A 20,629-nucleotide genomic window follows, 5' to 3' on the forward strand; every position below is an offset into this window, starting at 1 on the left:
GTTCATTTTACACAATAAATCCCTTCCTAGCAAATTTACAGGACTCGAGTCACAGACGACAAATTTATGCATTTCTCTAAAGTTGCCAATACATACCTCTATTGGTTCGGTAATAAGGGTCCTAATCTGTTTATTAGTAACGCCCACTACTTGGATCGCTTCTCCCGAGAGGGGTAGGTTTGGGATGTCTGCTGTTCTCACAGTAGAACGGGTAGCACCAGTATCTAGCAAGAAGGTGATGTCATTTCCTTCAACCTTACCGTCACTCTAAGGGCCTGACTGATCTACCGGCAAGGATGCGCCAAGTACGCATTCCTCTTTCCCCCTCTAAGGCACCGTCATAAACTAACCTCATCAAAAAATGTGTCCTGTAAAAGAAACTGTGATGTTACCGTGTTTTTCTTACCACTTCCTTCCCGGTATCCTGTGTCTACAATGTACTTGGCTTGACTCACAAAATCTGGCATAGGGGCGTGGCAATTGAATCTGTATTACCTGTTGCCACTGTCTCATTGATACCTCATTCTGTGTCTGTGGATTTAAATTTTGAGTTTGGACATTATTATTCTGTATACGTTTACACTCGTTTTACCAATGCCCGAATTTTCCGCACCCGTAACAGGGAAACTTTTTCTTAGCCTCTTTCTTGCTCATTCTCCCTCTGGGTTTGCCCCCACTATTCTCACCTTGACCTTCCCCTCTTCCTTGATCATTTGCCTGTGGACTTAACTGAAGTTCCTGTTGTTCTGCTAATTTCACTTGAGCCCACATTACTTTTTCTTATAATTTCTTTCGCCTGTTATCAATTTCATCCCCACAGTATTTTGCATACGTGAGGTTTTCGCCTATAGATTTTGCTTGCCAGCATAACTTATGCTCTTTAATCATTTGAGATATATCTGATCTTAACCTGGACACAAATCTATATACAAAATGTTTCATGTCCTTATTATCAATGTTTTCTAACCCACTGTACTGTTGAATTACCTGTAAAAGGCGTTCATAATATGCATGTACAGATTTATCCTTTTCTTAGGTAGTTTGGTCTATTTTTATCCAATCTGTTTCTTTTGGGGTAATATTTCCTTTCAAATAAGTAATTACTTTTTAATATTTTTTCATTACATCATATGATAGGGCTCCTGCTTTTGCATCTCTTGGGTATTCATCACTAGGCCAATCAACTGAAATTTTACATTCAGTCGATAAGTCGGCAGGAACAACCGTGTCAAATATTCCATCTAAATCTTTTAGCAGCACTTTTGAAACCTTCACAAACCTTTCGACTTGCCTGTACCATTCTACTGGTTTTTCTCTAGGTTTTGGGAAATCATTTGTAAATGATAAAATATCCTGCCGGGATCATGGGACATGTATATAACCTCCTCCTGGCACTTCTCTCAATGGACACAACCTATTAACTTTTTCTGTTTCTTTCATTACATACTCAGATGTTCTTCAATTTGCCTAAGCTTCTTCCTTTTTCTTTGTCCATTTAGCTTTCCATCTATCTATGTCTCCCCACTTCTGTAATTATAACAATAATTCCTTTATCTGTAGTTTTCTTCCTGACACATTCATGTTCTCTAAATCCTTATCAGAAAACTCTGCTCCATATGGTTTCTGCAATACTTTTGATTTACCTATGTCAATTCCCATTTCTGAGGCCAGATTCATCAGTTTCTCATGGAATATTTTTGTATTTCGGGTAATACTTCTGCTTATGAATAATAATTTATCACTAAACAAATTCAATCTTTCTAGCCCTACATTTCCAGCTATCATTTCTTCCAATTCTACCCTTAATTTAAAAATGTCTAGTACTTTTGGCTTTTCTATATCTCTCATCCATCTTTCTATTTCTTCTGGAGTTACTACAGTAGCACTTCTCGTTCCTGTGGTTGTTTCAACCTGTACCTCTCTTGAGCACCCAGGGGTAACTTTTCTTAAGAATCATTCATTGGCTCTCTTATTGGTAAACCCATCAGAGAAATTACTGACTCACATTCACTTGCCTGGTCATCAGCTATTATATTTTCTTTTCTAGGTTGAATATTTGGAGTTGATATGACGGGAGTTTTAGAACTGATTTGCTTATCTCCATACAAAGGAACAACAGGACCTATAGTCACTGGGATCGTTAGTGCTTCAGGACTTGTATTTATTATAGTTGTTTTCTGAATCAACTCACATCTGTTTTTATTTATTGCTTCTCTTTCTTTCTCTTGAAGTATCCTTTCTAATGTATTCTCAGGTACAATCAGCGGAACCAAGGGAGTTTTTAGAAACGAGGCACTAGGAGTAATTCTATTTGTTTCTTCCTGATAAGGTGGTGGATTTTTCATTAAAAAGTCTTCAAGATAATCGTCCTCAAAATCTCCATTACCAGTGTCTAAATGCTTTGTCTTTTCTGTACTTTTACTTCCAGTTGGTTCTTCAGAGGTAAATACAGGATATAATCCATCCACTAACATAGACTGTCTCCATTGTTTCATCTATTTATCTCTGGTTTCTCTAGGAAATCTTGGGTAAAATGTACTTAAGTTCCTATTACTTTGAGATCTGTCTCGTTCAAAAGCCTCAGTTTCCCACTCTTCTAAAGCTTCATACTGAGTCAATCTAGGTCTGGGTTCTAGTTTGTTCATATAAGTTCTCAAATTGTGTAGAATTCCTCCATTAAATGTTCTGTACTTTGGGAATGCTAATATTCCATCATCTTTTGTGTATTCTATCCAATTTTCTAACCAAACACAAGTGTGGTAGCCTCTTTCTATCATCATGTATGATGCTGGCATTTTTGGAGGTGGAATAATAATACCTTCTCTTATTTAAAATAGGCTTATCCTTTTTAAAAGAAAGAAATTTTTCTCTTTTTTCCGTACATGATGTTCGGTCTTCCTCTAATCTATTGTTCGTGGGCAAAACCTATGTATCTTCTATCTGGACAAGTCCCTATATTGTTGGATCAGTGTTCCACTTATAATCACCGCTATCTATTAATACTGAAAATTATATTTGTACAATTTTAATCAATTGTTTACTTTTCTGCAAAGTTCAATCTAATAACAGTGGGTGTTATATTTCATTGATCTATCAACATTTAATTTACAAAATCACTTTAGCCAATCCCAGCGCGGCTCTCAGTGACGTCAGTGCAGCACCCTTGACTGACCCCTCCTTTGCAAGGTAATACGACAATTCACTTTCTTGCAATTTTATTTACACACTTCATTAATTAACAACATGAAAACATTCGCTACTGTGCCTGATTAACTAAATTCAAAGAAAAGTAGATTTATTTCACAGCGAGTAAAACCTTTCCGTTTACCCTTCACACACTGCGAGTAAAATCTCTTCCGCTTACCCTTCACTCAAGCATCAAAGAACCTGTTACTCTTTTAGACTTACCCTTTCTAGTTGATATAAGACCAACATTATACCAACAAACTCCTTTGCTATTAATCACTCACACTTTTACACAAAGAAATAATCCCTAATTAGTGCTTCAAGTTTTACCTAACTTTCCTCATCTACTTCATCAAGCCAGTAACCTCACTGAAGTGTGGCTTCCATTTACCACCCGCTATTCAATATCCCTGGGGATTTCTGGACAACAAATAACAATACAAACAGGTTTGGTTAATTACATAAAATCCATAATATATACAAATTATTACTAACTACCTATCTTAATTAAAACCTAACCATAGCTCTGCTCCGAAGAAAATACTGATGGCGTGAGATTACCAGCTCAGGATATTTCTAAAACAACATACTCACCTGGGCCCATTAAAGACACACACTGTAAACTGGTGATCTCTATTTTTCGCTCCCTGCCTATCAGGAGTTTATTAAGTATACCTGAACACCATAACAGTTTTAAACACTTTAGCTATGCAATATTGTGTGAGTTAAGTACCAGTATATACAATCCAACAGTTTCTCAAGAATAAGAATATAGATCAAAGCGAAAATCTTTGGAGACTTAATTTGGAATTTAGACATTGGTACCTGGGAAGGGTGAAAAAGGGAAACAGTACAAGGACATACTACACAGATTTATATTTACCTACAATGGTTCGCGGACCAACCCCTGGCCAAGGGCTGGAAAAGCAAAGGGCTCCTGACTATTCAGGAGCCAATAGGAAAGGTCAGGTACAGGACAGGACAGGTAACCTCTGATTAGTGCAAAACCAGCGTTACACCCCTCTCTACAGCTACTCTCGGACCCCGACTGGGTAGATCGATTCTTCTCCTGCAGCAAACTCCGAATTCTTCTGTCAAAGTGCTCGACCAGCACTCTGCTCTCGACTCTTCTTCAGCATACGTTGGGTCAGTTACAGGTCTGTGACTAGTCGTACAATCTAACTAATTGAGCCTACCTTAGTTATACCAATTTGCAGGGTATTTACCACCCTCCAATGTTGCAAATTTGTGTATTCCCTTTATTTGTTTGGTCAGAAAGACGGAGAGAGGTCATCACACCATACCAGTATGATCTAATTTTCATTGGCTTAATAGTTTTAGGTTCCCACCCATAATTTTATTTACCATGCTTTTTATTCCACCCAGCATTATTTCATTTTATTTCATATACAATGTAAAACAATGTAATTTATTTCTTCAATGTTCCGGGTCAGAAGGATAGATTCCCAGGCGCATCTGTACTAAGACGGGACTTGGTGAGGGTTCAATGTCAGTGATTAAGAGGAGTGTAAAGTTCCACTGCGCATGCACCGCAGATCCAAGATGGAGAATATAGTTATTCATCAGGCCCAAATACGAGCTATCAAAAAGTCAAAGAGAGACACTTTAAAAATACGAAAATAAATGAATGCAGTGTATACCACTTATTTCTACCCTATTCCCATTTATTTATTTTATCTACTGCATTAGTAGTTAAGCAAAACACACATATTTTAGTTCAAGCAGAAGCATATGCATTAGCATGTGAGATTCAAGGCGGCCATTTCTGGCTCTACTGCGCAGCTGCAAAGATTTCCCACCAAAAGCAAAGTACGTCATACTACGTAGATGCAGTAGACGCTGGCACAGAAATATCCTGTGTTTTCAGCAGCCATTTTAGGACACTCGTATTACTGGTTAGTAAAGCACATATGAAAGCTTCCCCAACATAAAAGACATGTCATGTGGTGAAATTATTAGTATTTACAAAACATGTTGGTTAATTTGTTAAATGTTATTTTGAGAGGACTGAGCCTGAGCAAGTTTCTGTCCATATGAAACCTTGCTCCATCACTAACGCAGTCCTTTTAGCAACATCCTCGGAGTGTGCAATGTCAGTCTCCCTCATTAACATGTTCTGGAGGTAAACCTTCACCCTGAAGTATCAGCACCACCAATGAACGTGAGCGGGAGGAGGTCTGGATGATGGGGTAAGGCCCACAGGCATGAGATGGCAAGGAGTGGGCCAAGCCCCTGACCTGGTTGGCAGAGTTCAGCAAGCGGGATGTCCCCAAGGCACCTTACACTGCAGCTGGAGTGCAGGAGGATGACCGCTGGCTGTGTGGCAAGAAGAGCAGCCTGAAAAGTCTCCCCTGTGCCAGAGAGGAAGGACGTACAGCGCAGGAGGCTCAAGAGCTTTACGAAAGACCCACCATCTCCATATGCAGTATAGCTCTGCCCCAAGTGTCGCTCTCATAAATGGAATTTTCTGTATCCATCTGTTCATTTTTCTGAGATCTATAACTAGTTCATAGTCTGCTGAAGGTTTTGGTAACAGAAATATGATAGAATGCTTTTCTTTTTTTTTCTTTGCTTTTCTTAGAACAGGTGCAATTTTTGTCTTTGTTCTTTACTGGTACTGGTATGATTCACTGGGTACCGTATGAATGGCCCCAGTTGCTGTTATTGATGAGAACTCTGTCTGATATCCTCTTCTGTCGATCGCCAAGACAAAGGCATCTGAAGTTAAGTTTTCCCAGGCCTTTGTAAAGTGAAAAAAATGATCTCCTATTGGGCAATTTTGCCCATCTTTGTCATAGTGAGGAGCACTGATATTTAAATGGTGCAGGACGTTTTGGTTTTCTGGTCTCCCAGAGCCTTAAAGCATTTTCCTCTTTGCTTTTTAGAAAATCTGAACTAAGACTGGTTTGCTTCTTCATGAAGACTGGCAAAACCAGAACTTAGGTGATTGATATTGAATGTGGAAGAAGACTGTTGAAATGAAAAGTAGTGTTTCTTCTCCTTAAAAGACAATCGAGTTTATCTTCTAACTAAATGCCAGAGAGCTTTAAGCCCTCAATAAATATGCTCAGAGCTGCAGATTTCTGGGTCTAATCCATATGCCATTCTCTTAAGTGTGATTTCTTCTTGCCATTATTGTTGCTCCTTAAGAAGTGCAGCTGGCCTTACAATATCATATGAGATGTCAGAAATAAACTCGATTAGTTTCTCTATGGCTTCTCCAAGTGCGGAGCGTTCAGCCCTGCCTATAGGAGGAAATTAGGGTCTGAGGTCAATGAGTGATCGGTATAGGCTCCATAAGTACCTGCCCTAATAATTAAATGTGTCACTGCATAAGATGCCTGAGTGAAGCATCAATCTTCTTGTAAGTTTGGTACTTTAAATTACTTTCTGCTGACAAGGATGTTCTTTGACCAAACTTGTCTCAAATGAGTCTACTAGAACTGGTTCTGGAAAACTTTAAGCTCCTTCATCAGTGTAACATGATCTTGACATACATCCAGGTATCTTTATCTTAACTAGGTCCTTCAATTATTTTATTATGACCTTGGTAACATGTTGATGAATATGTAGAGCCATGGCTGGTACACATTGAAACTGCCTTAACACATGCTGTGTAGAAGTACTGGAATATTCTTCAACTGAGAACCCCATGTTATTCTTGATTCGAACCAAAATCTCAGGAAAAGGTCCTGATCTATATATTACCACTTAGATCTTTGGGTAATGTGTTTAGCTGCACTCTTCCTCTTCATCAGAGCCAGGAAAAGAAAGAGGTGTCTTAGGAGTAATATGATAATAGGATTTCACTGCCACCATAAACAATCCTTCTAATTTTTGTCCTCCAGAACATCTTTGGACTTCTGCCACTTCTGATCTCTCTGCCTTATCTTAGGGGAGAAGGTGAAGAGTATGGAGATAATTATGCCTGTTTCTGCTGTGCTTCCAAATAATAAATCAGGAAGATCACCTGCAGGAATGCCAAGTAGTCCTAGCAATCAAGCACCAAAAACAGCCTCTGTGCTTGCTTCCTTGTTTTTAAATAGAAAAACGAAACTGCTGCATGTGCACCTGAGATCTCTCTACAGCGCATGCGTGAGATGAGGAACAGTTATTAGGGTGCACATGCACAGCAAAAATACTCTGCATGATCTGTCCTTATCTTTTAGTTATTCTTCCCTCCAACAGCACGAAGAAAATGCTGCTCGCCTACTTGAGTGATCCTACAGGGACAGCGCTCTCTTTTCACTGAGAACAACTTCCTCCTTGTAGGGTAAGCCCTCAGTTCCTCTTCTGTGCCAGGCACGAAAAATCAGGGCGTGACCATAGCAGATCTAAATCCCACACAGTCCCAAACTCTCTTTCCTGTCCTAGTCATGAGCAGGAGAAAGAACCAGGGAGTACTCATGACCCTTGACATTCCCAGAGGGTGGGTGGAGCTGTAACTTACCCCCTGTTTATTTCTCCTGCAAGAGAGGGAGACATCTATGTTTGTAATGACTGGGAAATGGGACGTGGGATAATTCCTTAGGCCGACACTTCACCTAAACCATTAGCATAGAACAGGTGATGAGTATATTTTATTTTATCATTATAACCATTTGGAAATATTTCGTATGACGATTGTAAATGCATAATCCCGATTTAACTACAAAACTGGAAGAAAGGTAATTGGAGAAACATACCATCAGTTCAAGTAGAAATATAAGTCTGCAGTGCATCCTCAGAATTAAAATATGACGTCAGTGGGCAGGAAGAACTTTAGTAAAATGGCGGTCTGGAAAGAGGAGGAGCTTGGGTTGGCATATCTGAAGAGGTAAAGCTACACAAAATTACATAAAAGGTGTGCGTGTTTGTTACTCGTGAACGAATTAATTGCATTATGTTAAAAAAACAGCTGGCAGACTGGGATATGAACAGTACAAAATGGAGAGCAAAAAAATAAATGTTGTTTTCTTAGGTACAATGAAGGAGCTCAACTTTCCAATAAGTGTAATCTGTACTTGACGCTTTTTCTCCGAGAAATCCTGCTGACATTCGGTTTTGTTTTCTGGATTTAAGACTTTCCCCCATAGTGCTCACAGCTAGACTGTGACAGCCCGTTCAGATTCATCACAAATACAGAGATTATTTCTAGCAAATAGGCACTGCTCTGTCGATAACGACGGATGCCAGCTCCTATACCGTGCCAGTATTTTAATTGCTCTTATCTCTGCACCGTGGGAACGACAACTCAAATATTGACCGTGGAGAATTACAAAAAATAATAGGAAAAGCCGTGACAAAGTCGTATTCTCTGCCATCTTTCTATCAGTCACTGCCGCAAGTAAGACAAACCACAGTTTCAGAGCTCAACCTCGCAAAAGGGCATCATTCATTACATGAGACGTGCACATTTATTTGCGTGAGTAATTCTGCTTCAGGTACCATTATGTTCTGACAAGCACACAATGCCTAATCACAACTCCCTCTCACCTCCGGCCTTTTTTCTTCCATTCTCCATTCTACCAGTTTTTTTCTCAAGCCATATTTAAAGGCATGCAAATACTGCAGTAAAAGGCAAATGCGCGAATTAAATTATCACAGAAGATAACCAAGAACTATCGCAAGTAGCTGCTGTGGCTTTTTTTCCCCCTGTGTTGAGGCCTTTTTACATATTCAAAAAACACAGTTGATGGACAGAATGTAGAACAATGTAATACATTCACCCCAGTACAAGGATCTGGGCCTAAATCCATCGTTTCTTTGCACTCCACACCACCCTGGGTTAGACACTAGCTATATGCAAATCAGCTCTGACCCTGTGCCTCATGGGAACAGTCCAGTCCGAACTACCAAGCCATGTCTTTCCCAGACCGGAATCAAGCATCCAAGGACCGGTTTCTGGCTATCAGCCTTCATCAGCCTGGATAGCTTGACTCCAGTGGTGTGGAGAGCCTGGGACTCACGTCTGAGCATACCCAGCCCACTTGGGGTGAAAATTGCAAAAAACACAGTTGATGGACAGAATGTAGAACAATGTCATACATTCACCCCAGTACAAGGATCTGGGCCTAAATCCATCGTTTTTTTGCACTCCACACCACCCTGGGTTAGACACTAGCTATATGCAAATCAGCTCTGACCCTGTGCCTCATGGGAACAATCCAGTCCGAACTACCAAGCCATGTCTTTCCCAGACCGGAATCAAGCATCCAAGGACCGGTTTCTGGCTATCAGCCTTCATCAGCCTGGATAGCTTGACTCCAGTGGTGTGGAGAGCCTGGGACTCACGTCTGAGCATACCCAGCCCACTCGGGGTGAAAATTGCAAAAAACACAGTTGATGGACAGAATGTAGAACAATGTCACACATTCACCCCAGTACAAGGATCTGGGCCTAAATCCATCGTTTTTTTGCACTCCACACCACCCTGGGTTAGACACTAGCTATATGCAAATCAGCTCTGACCCTGTGCCTCATGGGAACAGTCCAGTCCGAACTACCAAGCCATGTCTTTCCCAGACCGGAATCAAGCATCCAAGGACCGGTTTCTGGCTATCAGCCTTCATCAGCCTGGATAGCTTGACTCCAGTGGTGTGGAGAGCCTGGGACTCACGTCTGAGCATACCCAGCCCACTCGGGGTGAAAATTGCAAAAAACACAGTTGATGGACAGAATGTAGAACAATGTCATACATTCACCCCAGTACAAGGATCTGGGCCTAAATCCATCGTTTTTTTGCACTCCACACCACCCTGGGTTAGACACTAGCTATATGCAAATCAGCTCTGACCCTGTGCCTCATGGGAACAGTCCAGTCCGAACTACCAAGCCATGTCTTTCCCAGACCGGAATCAAGCATCCAAGGACCGGTTTCTGGCTATCAGCCTTCATCAGCCTGGATAGCTTGACTCCAGTGGTGTGGAGAGCCTGGGACTCACGTCTGAGCATACCCAGCCCACTCGGGGTGAAAATTGCAAAAAACACAGTTGATGGACAGAATGTAGAACAATGTCATACATTCACCCCAGTACAAGGATCTGGGCCTAAATCCATCGTTTGTTTGCACTCCACACCACCCTGGGTTAGACACTAGCTATATGCAAATCAGCTCTGACCCTGTGCCTCATGGGAACAGACCAGTCCGAACTACCAAGCCATGTCTTTCCCAGACCGGAATCAAGCATCCAAGGACCGGTTTCTGGCTATCAGCCTTCATCAGCCTGGATAGCTTGACTCCAGTGGTGTTGAGAGCCTGGGACTCACGTCTGAGCATACCCAGCCCACTCGGGGTGAGAATTGCAAAAAACACAGTTGATGGACAGAATGTAGAACAATGTCATACATTCACCCCAGTACAAGGATCTGGGCCTAAATCCATCGTTTTTTTGCACTCCACACCACCCTGGGTTAGACACTAGCTATATGCAAATCAGCTCTGACCCTGTGCCTCATGGGAACAGTCCAGTCTGAACTACCAAGCCATGTCTTTCCCAGACCGGAATCAAACATCCAAGGACCGGTTTCTGGCTATCAGCCTTCATCAGCCTGGATAGCTTGACTCCAGTGGTGTGGAGAGCCTGGGTCTCACGTCTGAGCATACCCAGCCCACTCAGGGTGAAAATTGCAAAAAACACAGTTGATGGACAGAATGTAGAACAATGTCATACATTCACCCCAGTACAAGGATCTGGGCCTAAATCCATCGTTTTTTTGCACTCCACACCACCCTGGGTTAGACACTAGCTATATGCAAATCAGCTCTGACCCTGTGCCTCATGGGAACAGTCCAGTCCGAACTACCAAGCCATGTCTTTCCCAGACCGGAACCAAGCATCCAAGGACCGGTTTCTGGCTATCAGCCTTCATCAGCCTGGATAGCTTGACTCCAGTGGTGTGGAGAGCCTGGGACTCACGTCTGAGCATACCCAGCCCACTCGGGGTGAAAATTGCAAAAAACACAGTTGATGGACAGAATGTAGAACAATGTCATACATTCACCCCAGTACAAGGATCTGGGCCTAAATCCATCGTTTTTTTGCACTCCACACCACCCTGGGTTAGACACTAGCTATATGCAAATCAGCTCTGACCATGTGCCTCATGGGAACAGTCCAGTCCGAACTGCCAAGCCATGTCTTTCCCAGACTGGAATCAAGCATCCAAGGACCGGTTTCTGGCTATCAGCCTTCAAGAAAGACATGGATTGGTAGTTCGGACTGGACTGTGCCCATGAGGCACAGGGTCAGAGCGTATTACTGATCGTTGTACTGGGGTGAATGTATGACATTGTTCTACATTCTGTCCATCAACTGTGTTTTTTGCAATGTTCACCCCGAGTGGGCTGGGTATGCTCAGACGTGAGTCCCAGGCTCTCCACACCACTGGAGTCAAGCTATCCAGGCTGATGAAGGCTGTTAGCCAGAAACCGGTCCTTGGATGCTTGATTCCGTTCTGGGAAAGACATGGCTTGGTAGTTCGGACTGGACTGTTCCCATGAGGCACAGGGTCAGAGCTGATTTGCATATAGCCAGTGTCTAACCCAGGGTGGTGTGGAGTGCAAAAAAACAATGGATTTAGGCCCAGATCCTTGTACTGGGGTGAATGTATGACATTGTTCTACATTCTGTCCATCAACTTTGTTTTTTGCACTTTTTACATATTCATACTTTGCACTTACCCCTTGATAACTTTTTTTCCACATAAGGTAGGTCAAAATGTTGTCCTTTTTTCTCATCAATATGAGATAGATAGATAGATAGACAGATAGATAGATAGATAGATAGATAGATAGATAGATAGATAGATAGATAGATAGATAGATAGATAGATAGATAGATAGATAGATAGATAGATAGATAGATAGATAATATCTACTATCAATCTGAGGATTCTAAAGGTGCCCACGGTTTGTAGATTCCCCTGGAAGGAACTGAGGAAATCGATGAATATAGCCGATTTTTTGTTTTTTGGGGGAAAAGCTTGCACATTTCTTTTCTAAAATGGCATCAATGACAGGTGTGCTGTGATAGGATCACGATCTTCCCAGCTTTTAGGAACAAGCAGAGTTGTACCAAAACAGATTTTTTGTACCACGATGTTTGCAATTTCCTAATTGGTAGTCCGTTTTTCCTAATTTTTGTTGCTTCAACAGTTGCAGTTTGTAGTGGAAACAGGTGTGAAACACATGCGTCATCCCAGAAAGCTCCACATTTTTGAAAAGTAGACACAATTCTGAATTTAGCAAGTGGTCATTCGTGCAGATCTGTCAAAGGTTTCCCCAAAGAAACTGATCATTAAAAACATTTAAAAATTAGTAAAGAAGAGCTATCGGTGACAATGTTTTCATCCATTATACCCAATAGTTCCTTCTTGCTGTAGAGATAAATAGGATTTGCATGTTGTCCAGAAACATGGAGTATCCAGGGCAACTGAACTACAGTGTATAATGCTTTTTCATTGGGACACCTATGAATTTATGAAATGTGCAAAGATACTGAGTTAAGGAACAGTAGTTATTAGTACAGAAATATTGGTTACCTAGACATCATGTAATTCAGAGCCCATTTTGCAAAATATCTTCTTTCTTGCACACTGGCTTAATTTGGAAGCCAAAATACAGTTAACTCCAATTGAGAGTAATAAATATTCTAGTATTTGGTGTTCCCAAATGTGCCTTGATTAAAACAGTACCCCTTTGTGTGGCTAGGCGTTGTGGCCATGTCACAAATCCCCCCATAATACAAGCTGGAGACATCACATTTTACCCACCAAAATCAAGACTTTTTTTAAGTGTGGGTAGCTGCAGAATTTGGGGCCCAGCTCAGCACATATCTGAGAAAACCTACCAAACACAGACATTTCTGAACAATGAACAAGCATAGGAGTTGAGTGTGGTCTGGCTTGCATAGATAGAATTATGTTTTGTTACCCAAAAGGCCTTGCAAACCTCATACCTTTGTTAACAACATGCATTTTCTTCCACATCTCTGTGAGGGAAAGTTCTCAAATCTAGAGGGTTACTGCAAATTTTCGACCGCCCCACATTCCCACACTTATCCTGATAAGAACGGTACCCCACTTGTATGGGAGGACTGAGCGCCTGCAACATGAATGGCCCAAAAAAGCAACATGGACAGATCACATTTTCACTCAAAATCAACCCTTTGTTTTGCAATGTGGGAAGCTGTGGATTTTGTGGCTGGGCACAGCCAATATCAACGAAAACCTAAGAAAAGTATACATTTCTGAAAATTAGACACTCAGGGGAGTCTAAGGCTTCCATGAATCTCAGAACATTTTTTTACCCTCGAAGGCCTTTCATACCTCAAACTTTGATGTAAAGCATGCATGAGCCTCACATTTCTGTGAAGAAAAGTTCTGGAATCTGTGGGAATCTACATTTTTACTACCACTCACAAGTTTCGCACTTGTCCCTTTCAAATGATACCCCAGCACCCACTGCAGGAAAACCCCAAAAAGGCAACATGGACAGATAATTATTTTCCACTCAAAACTGACCGTTGCAAAGTGGATGGCTGAGGATTTTGGGATTAGGCTTAGCCGCCACTCAGGGAAATCAACCTAATTAAGACATTTCCGAAATCTAGACACCCGGCGGAGTCTAGAGTGTGGAGCTTATTATTTTTTTAAACAGGCCTTGCAGACCTCAAAGTTTGGCAAAACCATGCCTTTTTCTCTCATTTTTATGAACAAATATTAAGGAATCTGCATGCAACCACAACGTTGCTATTGCCCAGAGTTTCTAGATTCATCCCAATAAAAACCGGATCTCACTTGTAAAGGTTGGATCTGCCCCGTGACTGGAAAAGCCCCAAAACGCAACATGGACAGATCACATTTTTCTTCTCAAAACAACCCTCATTTTGTAATGTGGGTACCTGTGGATTTTGCACCTAAGCACAACCAGAACCCACAGAATCCTATCAAACCCAGACGTTTCTGACAACCAGACACCTGGGGAGTCCAGGGTGGGGTGGTTTGCATGGACGATGCAATGTTTTTTTTAACCCAGAGGCCTTGCAAACCTTAAACTTATGCAAAAAACACACATTTTCCTAGACTCCTGTGAGAGAAAATTCCAGCATCTGTGGGGATCCACAAATTTCCTGCCGCCCAGCATTTCCACACTTGTGCCAATAAAAAAGGTACCTCATGTCTGTCTGCGGGACAAGCGCTTGCGACAAGAAAGGCCGTAAAAAGCAATTTGGACAAGTTCAAGTTTTCAGTTCAAAAGAAATCATTCTTTGCAATGTGGAAGCTGTGGATTAGGGGCCTGGGCACCACCACTAACTATGGAAACCAGCCATACCCATGTATTTCTAAAAACTAGACACCCAGAGAAGTCCAGAGTGTTCTGACTTGCATGGATCTCTCAATGGCTTTTTACCCAAAAGACCTTCCAAACCTTAAACTTTGCCTGAACACTTGCATTATCCTCACATTTCTTTGAGGGAAAGTTCTGGAAATAGCGAGAATTCACAAATTCCTACCGCCCACTATTTCAAAACTTGCTCGTACAAAAACAATGCACACTTGTGTGGTTGGACCCAGTGCCCATGGCAGAAAAGGCCACACATTGAAGCATAGGTAGATACATTTTTTTGAGACTAAAGCAACCCTTTTTTTTTCAATGTGGGTAGCTATTCATTTTAGGCCATGGCTCAGCCACTATGCTGGGGAACCTATCAAACTCTGACATTTTTGAAAACTAGACATTGTGGGGAGTACAGGGTGGTATGGCTGGTATGAATTTCACAACATTCTTTTGCCCTGAAGGCCTTGCAAACCTAAATCTTTGGTCAAAAACACATATTTCTTTTCCTCACATTTCTGTGAGTTATGAGTTAAAGTTCCAGTATGTGTAGGAATCCACAACTTTCCTACCACCCAGCTTTCCCACACTTGTTCTAATAAAAACAGTACCCACTCATATAAGTGGGCTCAGCACCAGTGACAGGAAAGACCCCCACAATGCAACTTGGACGGATCACATTTTCCATTCAAAACCAGCTGTTCTTTGCAAAGTGGGTAGCTGTGGATTTTTTGTCTGGCCTTCTACCGCCGTCCAGGAAAACCTATCAAATCCAGATTATTTTTGAAAACTAGAAATGCAGGAAAAAGCAGGGTAGTCTGGTGTGCGTGGATCACACAGTGTTTTTTTATTACTCAGAAGCCCTTGTAAAACTCAAACTTTGACTTAAAACATGCGTTATCCTCACATTTCTGTGAGGGAAAGTTTCAGAATTCGTGGAGATCCACATATTTCCTCGCCAGCAGCAGGCTAGACTACGGCAACGCACTCTACACAGGTATCCCGGCCAAACACCTACAACGCCTCCAACACATCCAAAACGCCTCCGCTCGACTGATCCTCAACGTATCCCGCTGCAGCCACATCTCCCCCACCTGAGAGACCTTCACTGGCTCCCCGTTGACAAGAGGATCACATTCAAGCTCCTCACCCACGCACACAAAGCACTCCACAACACCGGACCTGCCTACCTGAACAACAGACTCAGCTTCTACACCCCCACCCGACAGCTCCGGTCCGCAAGCCTTGCCCTCGCCGTCGTCCCCCTTTTCCAACGAAAGACATCCGGTGGCAGATCCTTCTCCTACCTCGCCACCAAGACCTGGAACACTCTCCCCACCAACCTACGACAGACCCAAGACCTACTCAGCTTCAGAAAACTCCTCAAGACCTGGCTCTTCGACCAGTATCACGCCCCCCCCCCCAGCGCCTTGAAACCCTAGCGGGTATGTAGTGCGCTTTATAAATACTTTGATTGATTGATATTTCCTACCACCCAACATTCCTACTCCTTTCCCCGTAGATATTCTACCATCTTTGTGTGACTCTAACTAGAACCAGCAACATGATATGCCTCTAAATGCAATGCTGAGATAGCAATATTTGCTGTAAAAAAATGGCCTCAGTTGGATGTGGCCTTAAGCAGAAGCAATTCCGCTTTGGCTTCCACCTTTTGGTGGAAAAAGAAAGCCTCATGTGCTTTCACCGGAAGTTCTTTTCAAAACCACCCCACATAGGCCACTGGCAGATGTTTGCACTGTGGAGGTAGTATGGGTGTAGGCCGTTGGCCAACTGCAGCACTAAAGAGGCTAAGCGTGATCTGAAAACAAATAGCAAAGCTAGAGTAAAGAGTGATACTAAGTTTTTTCACCCTTTATCCTTAATCGCAATGGGATTCCTTATCCCATTTTAAGCTTAAATTCCTTAGGCAGTGTCATGTTAGGCTTTGCTGGGTCAGTGCAGGCACGGGAAGATTAGGTGATTCGTTCAGGATCACAGAATTGTTAGCCATTGTGAGCCTGGTTCTCCAGTTCCAAAGTCAGTAGCTCTGGCAGTTAGTAAAATGACTCTCCATGAATCACATTTGAGGTACTGTAGCACAGTTTGTATCTCTTATGTCTTCCCAAAAGGCATGGAGTTTCCAGGAGGGAATGTGGAGCAGGATGCTTAGAAGATGCTGGTCCAAAATAATTTTGCATTTACATTCACACTGATATGTGTTCCTACTGCAAGATTGTCCATTAGTTGCATAGGCTTCGGAGGCAATTCCACAAAGGAGTGCTGCTGTCCTTCTCAACATTTCCATGCGAAGGAGCTGTTTTGTGACCTTGAAAGTGAGAATCATTATTTCAAGCTGTGTTCAGCCTGAGCTACTGCAATGTGAATTGTTATCTGTAACCTCTTAAACAAATTCACGGGTAAAGTTCCAGCTCAATCCCTAGTCACTGTCCCCTAAAAGAAACCCTGATGGCACACATAATGTTGGACGGGCAGTCTGGCACACTGGCACAACCAGATGGGCCAGCTTGAAAAGGCCAGTGCATGGGCTTTTTTTGTTTTGGTCCCGCCATGGCCCACCAGAAAAATGGTCCTTTCAAGCTGGCCCATGTGGCAGTGCCAGACCTCATGAAAGTGCAGTACAGCTTTGCGCCTACATCAAAGAACACCTTTACTCCCTCCCTCATACTACTTCTGTGCCTTGCGTGTCATCCCTTACAATCCTGTGCCCCTTAAGAATTCAACTACTTACCTATTTATTCATTGTTCCTGATGTTGTACACCTTGTACTTTGCAACTGCGAAACAGTGCTAAAGTACATGTGTTCACCTCCCATCCTGATTGGTACATTTAATTTACTAGTAATTTCCTCTTATATGGTACCACCAGTACCCAGGACCTGTGAATTAACTACTACTAGTGGGCAGCAGCACTTGTTGTGTCACCCACTAAGAGCAACCTTTTAAAATATGTCTGAGGCCTGTCAATGCAGCCTGTAGTGCAATTTAAACTGCCAATTCAACATGACAAAATAAACCTTTTGTCTTGTCTTAACATCCCTTTTTATTAATACATATAAGTCACCCTAGGGTAGGTTCTAAACAACCCATAGGGCAAGGTGCACTGCATTAAAAAAGTTGGACATGGACCTTTATGTTTTACATATCCAGGTAGTGAAAAACTCCTACATGTATTTTTTACTACTGTGATGCCTACCTCACCCATAGGATAACATTGGACTACCTTATTACATTTCATAAGTGCTAATTTTTTTTTGGGATGGGTGAAAGTGTCTTATTTGGACGCAAATGAATTGTAATTTAAAGTCCTATTTAATGGTAAAGACTGATTTTTTTATTACAACTTTGAAATTCTAAACTGCCCTAAAGTTTCTGAGGCCTAGTAGGAGTTTCCAGCTGCCATGGCCTGTTAATTGGTAAACCCACCAGAAATGCATATCGGTCCCAGGCACTGAAAAATAGGTCCTGCGTGTAGCTGAAATAGGGCCATGCTCTCAGAATGGGAGGGGTGGAGCTATTCCCTGCCCCACTTAATGTGGAAGGAGCTGACTTAGCACGCTCACAAAGATTTTTACACCAGGCTTTTGTCACCCCAGACATCTTGGGAACTCTGTCCATCATCACCTTGTGGTTGCTTTGTTCACCCTAAGATGGCAGGGTATGCCCAAACGTGGTCCCCTTTCTCACTTTACTACTGGATTCAAGCTAGCCTGGCTGATGAGGGCTGTTAGCCCGAAACCGGTCCCAGGATGCTTGTTTACGGTCCAGGGAAGACATGGCTTGGCCGTTTGGCCTGGACTGTTCCCATGAGGCACAGGGTCAAGGCTGATTTGCATATAGCTGTATCTGAACTGGGGTGGCAAAGTGACCTAAAGAATGATGATGGATTTAACCCAGATCTGTGACTGGGGGTGAGTGTTTGAGAGTTTTCCCAACAGGAACAGTACGAATGTCTCTGAACCAGAGGTTGCCATTCATAAACTAGGACAGCTATTAAAGTTTGGAGATGGGGGATTTATAATATCCCACCTCATAACCACATTATATGCAATAGTTAATATACTCAAATGCGCAGTCCTTCTGTCACTACTCCCAGGTTCCTTCCGGTGAATAAACGTTTCCCTCTTTGCCATGCATGCTCTGATCCTCTCATTCTTAGCTCAATTGCTTATCCAAAATGCAGGATATTTATAAAAAGTGTTTTATACAATAAAACATATAGTAAAAAATATCAAATCTTTTTATATGGTTGTCTCCCTCTCTAGTCTTTGTGCTCCCTTCTTCCTACATATCATTATTTTCCTTGCAACCTATCTAGCTCTCCCTACTGTAATTCCACACATGCTACAGCCTCCTCACCCTCTTCTCCATCTTTACTAGCATCCCATTCTCTGTCACCTATTCCAGGTGTATCCATTTTTTACTTGCATAATTTTCACTCTGATCTCTAGAGCTCTTTTCCATTACCCTGATCCTCCTACATGTACCTCTTTTCAATAATCTATACTCGTAGATTGCTTCTCTAACTCCATCCTGCCATCCGAATCAGCGCTTCAGTTCCCTTTGCTATGCTCTTGCTATCTTGGCCTAACATCTACTCAAATCTTGGTCTCATGCTTCTCGGATAATCAAAAACACTCATATGTTGGAAGGGAGCTATGCTTGTCTTACATAACAGACTAAAATCTCTTCTAATTTTAGTTCTTATGAATCGCAGACTGGTCTTGTTTTCAGAACCTTAACTTCCATCCTGTGGAGATAAGAAGCACGAGATAAACAAGAACATTTAAGAAACAACTTACATACCAGAACTAAAAACCTTTCTAGAAAAAGAAACCACAAAACACAACACCTGAAATTAATCAACCACACTTTACCAGGAAATAGTATGCTTAAGACCAAACATTTCCTAGAAATAAAACCCTTTCTCTTGCAGCCACCATGAATAAAGGCTATCTGTGAAAAATGCAAAACAATTTATGTCTATAGTGTTTATGTTTGCTTACATAACACACACACAGACACGCACACACACACACAGACACGCACACACACACACACACACACACATATACACACACACACACACACATACACACTTATTTATTTATACACACATTAATGGCAGTGAAAATAAAAGTTGGCTATTACAGTTATTTAGACCAACTGCACTAAAACACACATTCGCAAATGTATTACTACAGTACAATGGTCACATTCAAGTTTATTGCCAAAGTAGGGAAAATGTACACGAGAAAACAATGCTACTGTTACTTCCTTGTGGATTTCATGTTAAAATGAAAATAAATACACATAAATAAAATCCAGAGCAAACTATATATGCAGATGTATAGAATGTAGTACGCTATTTAATACTACTGTATAGAGAGGGGAGGAACATCATGAGTCATGACTCACTAGAGGTTTTTTCTTTTGTTAGTCATCACCCTACCCACACTCCACAGTGCTAATAAATAGCACATTAAACTCTGCAGATATAGTGTTTATTTTGCAAATGAGTAACAGATCCTCTGTAGCTTGTCACAGTAAGACCACAGGAATTACCGTTTTTGATTTCTGGAATAACATTCAAGACTTTTGGTATTTATTGATTTTATCTTATGTATTTATCTAGCTGGAAATATTTGTATCTGAAATGTTGTACACAACAGAGAGATCGATTTACCCAGTTTCGGTGAGTAACTTTGAAGCTATTTTGTGTATCAGATATTGCACGTAATTAACATATGAACACAATGTACTGTTGAATTTTATTAAAAAAAGTGACATAATTGCACGTCGATTACAAGCAAGGGATTAGTTGTTTTTCTTTTATCTGCACCTGGGGTGGCTCTTCATGCTAATTTAAGAATCAGTGATCGAGGGTGTGAGAAGCAAGGGCGTTCCAGCAAAGGAGACTTTGAGGTAAAGACATTAGAACTTAGATCCTTCACACAGTTGTTAAGTGCATGTAGAAGGTTCAGATTGGCAACTGGAGGATTTTTGGTGTGTTTAGAGACAGAACACCAGCCAGTAAGCAATGGGAAGTTTGCGGACTGCTTTAAATACATTTGGCAGAAGTTTTGAG

This window comes from Lissotriton helveticus, chromosome 10 (genome assembly GCF_964261635.1).
Source record: "Lissotriton helveticus chromosome 10, aLisHel1.1, whole genome shotgun sequence".
Lineage (NCBI taxonomy): Eukaryota > Metazoa > Chordata > Amphibia > Caudata > Salamandridae > Lissotriton > Lissotriton helveticus.